The sequence below is a fragment of the Agelaius tricolor genome, unplaced genomic scaffold (genome assembly GCF_023055355.1).
Source record: "Agelaius tricolor isolate 1412-34295 unplaced genomic scaffold, bAgeTri1.0.p SCAF_5, whole genome shotgun sequence".
NCBI classification, from domain to species: Eukaryota; Metazoa; Chordata; class Aves; order Passeriformes; family Icteridae; genus Agelaius; species Agelaius tricolor.
In genome coordinates, this window is record NW_027269265.1 from 40,046,756 (window position 1) to 40,052,755 (window position 6,000).

Here is a 6,000-nt window from a genome sequence, read left to right on the forward strand (position 1 = left end):
CCATATTTGTAGATGGGAGGAAAATATTGTTTCAGCTGCTACATTTGAGGTAGGAATGGACTGAGCAAGTTTCCCAAACTTTAAGAAGTAAAGAGAATTAAGAATTGAAAATAGAACTAGATTAGTTCCTACAAGCCTCATTAGTTCCTACCAGCCTTGTTCAGCTCGTTACTGAGTCTCTCAGTATTCTACAATGAGCTGCTTCAGGGAGTTAAACTCATTAGGAAAAAAATCAAAGAGTTCAGATTTCCTCTTCAGAATATAACTATTTTACAAACAAAGGATTGAGTGATCAGTGCTTGCAAGAGGGAGAGAGCATGAGTGAGGGTGGAGGAGACCCAGCTCCTCTTAGCCATCACACTAAATTTGTGCTCCTCAGTCAAAGCACAAAACCACCGGTAGCCAAACGAAGTTACTGAAATTTTATTCACTGAAGGCAAAGTAAGAGGTATTTCAAGCCAAATGCACACTAGTGCATGAAATAATTTTGAAATGTTTCTCCCTTTGATGAGTTTTGTTGATAAGAATTACACTTATGCCAAAATATTGTCATCAAGTCTTTGTTTTAATTTACCTTTGAATCGAGTCATTATGTCATGAGGTTTTCTGTTCATGGTTCAGCTTTCCCACTGATTTTTTTTCCATACATTATAAAAAAAGGTATTATTAGAAACATTCTAGTGAAAGAAAACATTTAGTAAAAGATCTGCTTCAGGATAAAATGAGATTTGAAGGGACACAGTGTTGCAGTGGCATGGCAGTATATATGTTTGATAGAGAGAACAGGTCATTTCAAATTATTTAAACCAGTGGAAGTGGTTTGTTGATTTATTTGTAACATGCATTTAAAGGACAATTTATGTGAAATACATAATGTGAATAATTTGAACTACACATTCAGAAGCTGTATCAATAGTACAACACACTATCAGGCACTTTCAAATGTTAGTGAGCATCTGCAAGAGCCTACATACTCTTCTTTAGGCTATTCCTGAATCTTCTGAGGCTGCCTGCACATCCTCCAAAGTGTCTGGGGGCACAGGGGCTGCTGTTGCCAATGGGTATTTCAGGTTGCTCAGGTCCTGAGATCTCAGTAAAGCCCCAGGGGTAGGAGGTGGTTGTACTTCCACAGCTCTGGAGGTAACAGCCCAATGCCCCTCTTTGGTCTTGAGTGGCTTCCCCTTCACACCCATCCCTCCTGTTGTGTGGCTCTGCCTCTGTGTGCACCCTGCCCTTTGCAGCAGCCCCTGATGTCCATGCTGCTGAGAAAACACTCTGAGTTCGTGCACATAGAATGGGAATTTCATACTTACAATTCATACAAAAATCATTAGAGGAAAAATGACCAATCAGAAGGGACAGTCTGATAGGTAGAATCTTTCCACATCACAAAAAAAGGCAAACCATCATCCAAAGTTCTAGAAATATTAAATTTTTTTTTTATATTTAAAAAATTTTAATGCTCTCATATTTTAATTAATTTTATACTTATATATTGGTAATTTGTTCTTGAAAGCAGTGTTATGTTTCCTATATGGTAATGAAAATGATATCCTCATTGATAATAACAGTTGAATGAACCTGATGATTCATAATTGTTATTCTAACTCATGAAAGGGAAACTAAATGCTAATTTCTTTACCTTAATTTCAAACCAAAAAGTCTAGGGAGCTCTACAGATTAGTAATTCATTCTAGCAGAAAGTTTTGAGATATTCTATTTGGGACTCAAAAGGTGCTTAAAATCTTGCAGTTTCCTTTAAAGAAGAATTTTAATAGTAGTAAATATTTTTGCTATCACATTATGCATTTCTCCAGATGCATAAATGCAGCATAAAAATCAGTAAACATTGTATATAAAATTAACTTTCTTGTGTGTATTCTTCTAGGCATCTGCTTCAAGATTCTCATTTGCACATGACCATGAAGTTCTGGTTTTGCTATGGTACCTGGTTTTCCTGGATTATTCACATTTCCTCTTGTAAAAATGCTTCAGAAGAGCAATAGTCCTGAAAGTGGTACTGGGTACTTCAAGCTTAATGTTCCTTCTCAGGGGAGATGAAGAAATCATGCAATGCTGTATTGATAGCAAGATATTAGCATGAGGCCAAGGTTGGAAAATAATTATCACCTTTAACTCTGTTGCATCTTGCATGTAGATTTGTTAATGCATCTAAGAGCATTTGAGTCAATGTGGCTTGTGTAGGAATCCCAGATGAAAAGATATATATATATATGTATGTATAAAATTTTACTTTTAATTCACTAGTCATTTAAATAAATGAGTAACTACATTTTTTTTTCATTTAATTATTCATTAATGTAATGTATGGCATTTCCATGGTAGGGAACCCATGGTCAGTAATTTCACTGCAAGAAGAGCAGGGGCAGTCTGAACTTCTGAACTGGGAAGGTGGCAGAAGGATTGTAGTCCTTGCTGCTTTTGGAGCACTGGGAGGATGGAGGCAGATGGCTGCACTGTGTTGACTTTTTTTACTGGAGCATCCCAGTGTCTGTTTCTCTGTGAAGCAGAGAATTTCTCCTTTCTGTGAAGCAGAGAATGTCTGCATTGAATGTTTTCCAGATTGCACAGAAGCAGAGATAACAAAATTTCCGTCAGGATGACCTAGTAGGAAAAGCACGGGGTGGGGAAATCAGAATGTGTGAGTGCTGTTCCTTGCTCTGCTACAGACACCTTAAATAACCTTCAACAAGCCCATGAGTATTCTTTAGCATTTCTCCTTGCATGATACCTAATTCTGAAAGAAAATATGAGCTTTATTATACTTGTCTTTGCCAACACTAAGTTCTTTCTGAAAAGGAGTTATTATAACAAAACAAAGTATTAATTCTTTGACTTTTTAAAAAACTAATGACAAAGGTAATTCTTCTTTTTTGTGGTAGCATTATGTGTGCAAAATTAGATTGGTAGCAATGGCTGAATCAGTACCAAACTCCTCAGATCTGAGTCAGCAACTTAAAATAAGATTTAATTCCCTATTTCCAGTACTCTAGATTCACTCTTATGTGGAGAAATTGATTGAGTATTTATTGAACAATACTGCAAGGAAAAACCTTTTATTTTTTCAGCAGTGAACCTTTTCTACTCTGGATATGTAACCAACTTTGCATTTTATTTTCAATAGAAGCATCAACTAAGCTTGAATAATCCATACTTCTCTAGCCTGCATCTGATTAAAAATGATCAATTTACTGGACCACTTTTCTATCTACTGTTTAATCCATAATTGGTTTCAAGTTAAAAAAATACTTCTGTATAAAAAAACACATTAGTCTTCTAGTGTCTGATGGGAGATGAATACTGAGAAATACTGATGATGCATATGCACAGAAACCTAATTCTCTAATTCCTGTTTTTCTGCAGCCATCTCTTTTTCATAGAAAATATCCTTCAGAGTCATTCATGAAGAAACAAATCCATATGTTGTAAAGCTGTTAGGAGGCAAGCAAAGACAGCCTGATACACTTAGCACCCTAATTGTAGTGTCTTCCCAGGTTTTTCTGGACAGACAGGCCTTTACTAAATAAATAAATATATTAAAAGTTCCCCTTTTACTGTCTCACATATATTCATAGACTTCCAAGGAAATTGGCCTGGTCACAGCATCCACAGTGATGGATCTGAGTATCTCTGGCTCTTAAAGCATTAGTGGTCTGTGATGAGCTATGAAGGATGGATGGCTGATGATTTTGGTGAAGCTCTGTAAGCATTTTCTGCTTATCTCTTTTTAGTGGATCTGATTACCCATTTTTATCACTGATGTAGACATGTTGATGGTCTGCATTTTCTGTAAGAGTAAATGTGTAATGTCGTAAATTATTCATTACACCTGTGTGTTTCAATCAGAAGAGGAGACAATAAACAGCAAGAAAAACAGTAATAAGGGCAATGAAAGCTGTGTTAGAGTCCATGCTTGTTAAGGTACTGGAAGACATAAGAGATTGCTCCAAGCTGCTCACGCACATATTCTGCTTATTTTTATTAGGTAAAAAACCCTTCCCATTAAGCAGTGCATGTCATTGATCCCTTGTGGAGCAACGTGAGGACTGAGCAGAGTTGACACTTTATGAATGGGACAGAGTTACACAAATGTTCCATGTCACGACTCATATTTTTTTCACTTCTAAATCTTGCTGAATAAACTCATTCCTGCAGCCAAAATATTATCTTTATTTAGTTTTGGCAGGAGTGATTTATATCAATTAGGGGCTTACTTAAATGCAAAATATGTTTTAAAAATATATATAAGTGACGTTGATTCATCAGGGTTTTTTTATGCTTTAATACCAGGCTAAAAACTCTTGGCTATGTTCAAGTAAGCATCTTAATTCAGGGATCATGTTCTGTCTCTGATCCTATGACTGTCATTGCTAATGCTTATATTAACATACTCATATATCATGAGGTTACAGTCAGATCATAAAATAATCACTGGCTTTCCTTGTTAACTTTCATAATACAAGGTTATTAACTCCAGAATTCAAACACTGCAGAATTGGAAAAAGAAGTGAGTTTTGTTATCTAAAGCTTTAGTAGAACAATTATACACAAGACTTAATGAAGAAATTAAGAGAAAAAGGACACTTTGTAGTCAAGGATAGATCCATCCTTTTTCTGATCTTGAAACACTGTAGTATCTTACTGCTTTATCAGATAAATTTAGTCTTAGTGCCATGCCTTGCTTCCCCAAAGTCTTATCAGTAGAATGTGTATAAAAGGATTTGGGAGCAGAAGGCAGTTAAGTTTATAGTATGACAGGACAATTTGGACTGGAAAGAAGCACAGGAGATCTCCAGTTCCACCTCCTTCTCCAGTCAGGGTCAGCTGTGGGTTGCACTGGGACACTCAGCTGAGCCTTGTAAACCTCAGAGGATGGAGGCGAGACAGCCTCTCTGGGCAGCCTCTTTGGCTGTTTGACTGCTCTCATGGAGAAAGGTTTTTCCTTGTATCTGTTCTGAACTTCTATTCCAGCTTGTGCCCATTGTCACCCCAGCATGCAGCACTGTGAAGAGGCAGGCTCTTTCCCATCACCTCCTAAGGGTGTAGACAGGCTGCTGCTGTAGGGGTCTCCTGAAATCCCTGCTTCTCCAGCTGAACAGGCACAGCTTCCTCAGCTTCTCCTCCCGGGACAAGCAGCCCCCAACCATCCTGATGACCCTCTGCTGAACTCGCTCATCATTCCTGGCAGAGCAAACCTGGACACAGCCCTGTAGCTGTGGTCCAACGTGTGCATAGCAGAGGCAGTTCATCACTTCCCTTGATCTGTGCTGCTGCTGCTGCTGACACAGCCCAGGAAATTGTTGGCTTTCCTTGCTGGCAGCACACGCTGTTCAACAGTGTCCACCAAGGCTCCCAGGACCTTGGCAGCACAGCTGCTCTCCTGCTTGCCAGGAGGCATCTCCAAAGTACAGATCATGAAATGAAGACATGGAATATTTTATTCTGATTCCCAAGAAAGATATTTTGACATATTTTTGTTCTTTATGTTTTCTTTGAACAATTAAAGCTCAATTACATTGATCCAATTTTGCAGAGAACTAAAGTTATGACAGAACTCTACATCATCCTGTCTGCATGTCTTAAATCAGTTGTAACTACTAATCTATCCTTTTTCCCAGGAAGATCCTAGCAAAAGTTTTAAACAATATTATTCTATTTATTGAATTCAGCTTGATTAGAATGTGTTATGATTCTCATATTTTATAGGAGTGGAAAATATAATATGTGCTGGAAGAAAAATGGTCAGAAGAGGAAAAGTGAAGCAAAAATAGTATCTGCCAGACAACCAGCAGTTATTCTTTTGCAATTGACTTCTAAAACAGGAACAGGATTTGTGTGTTTCAATCATACCAGTAAACAAATAAATGAAGCCCTTATGCAGCATTTTATGCAGGATACTGTGGACTTTATAGCTTGGTTTTTTTGCCATTTGTAATGAGAAAGGGCAACAGATTGGAAGAAGGCAGCATTAAACCATAA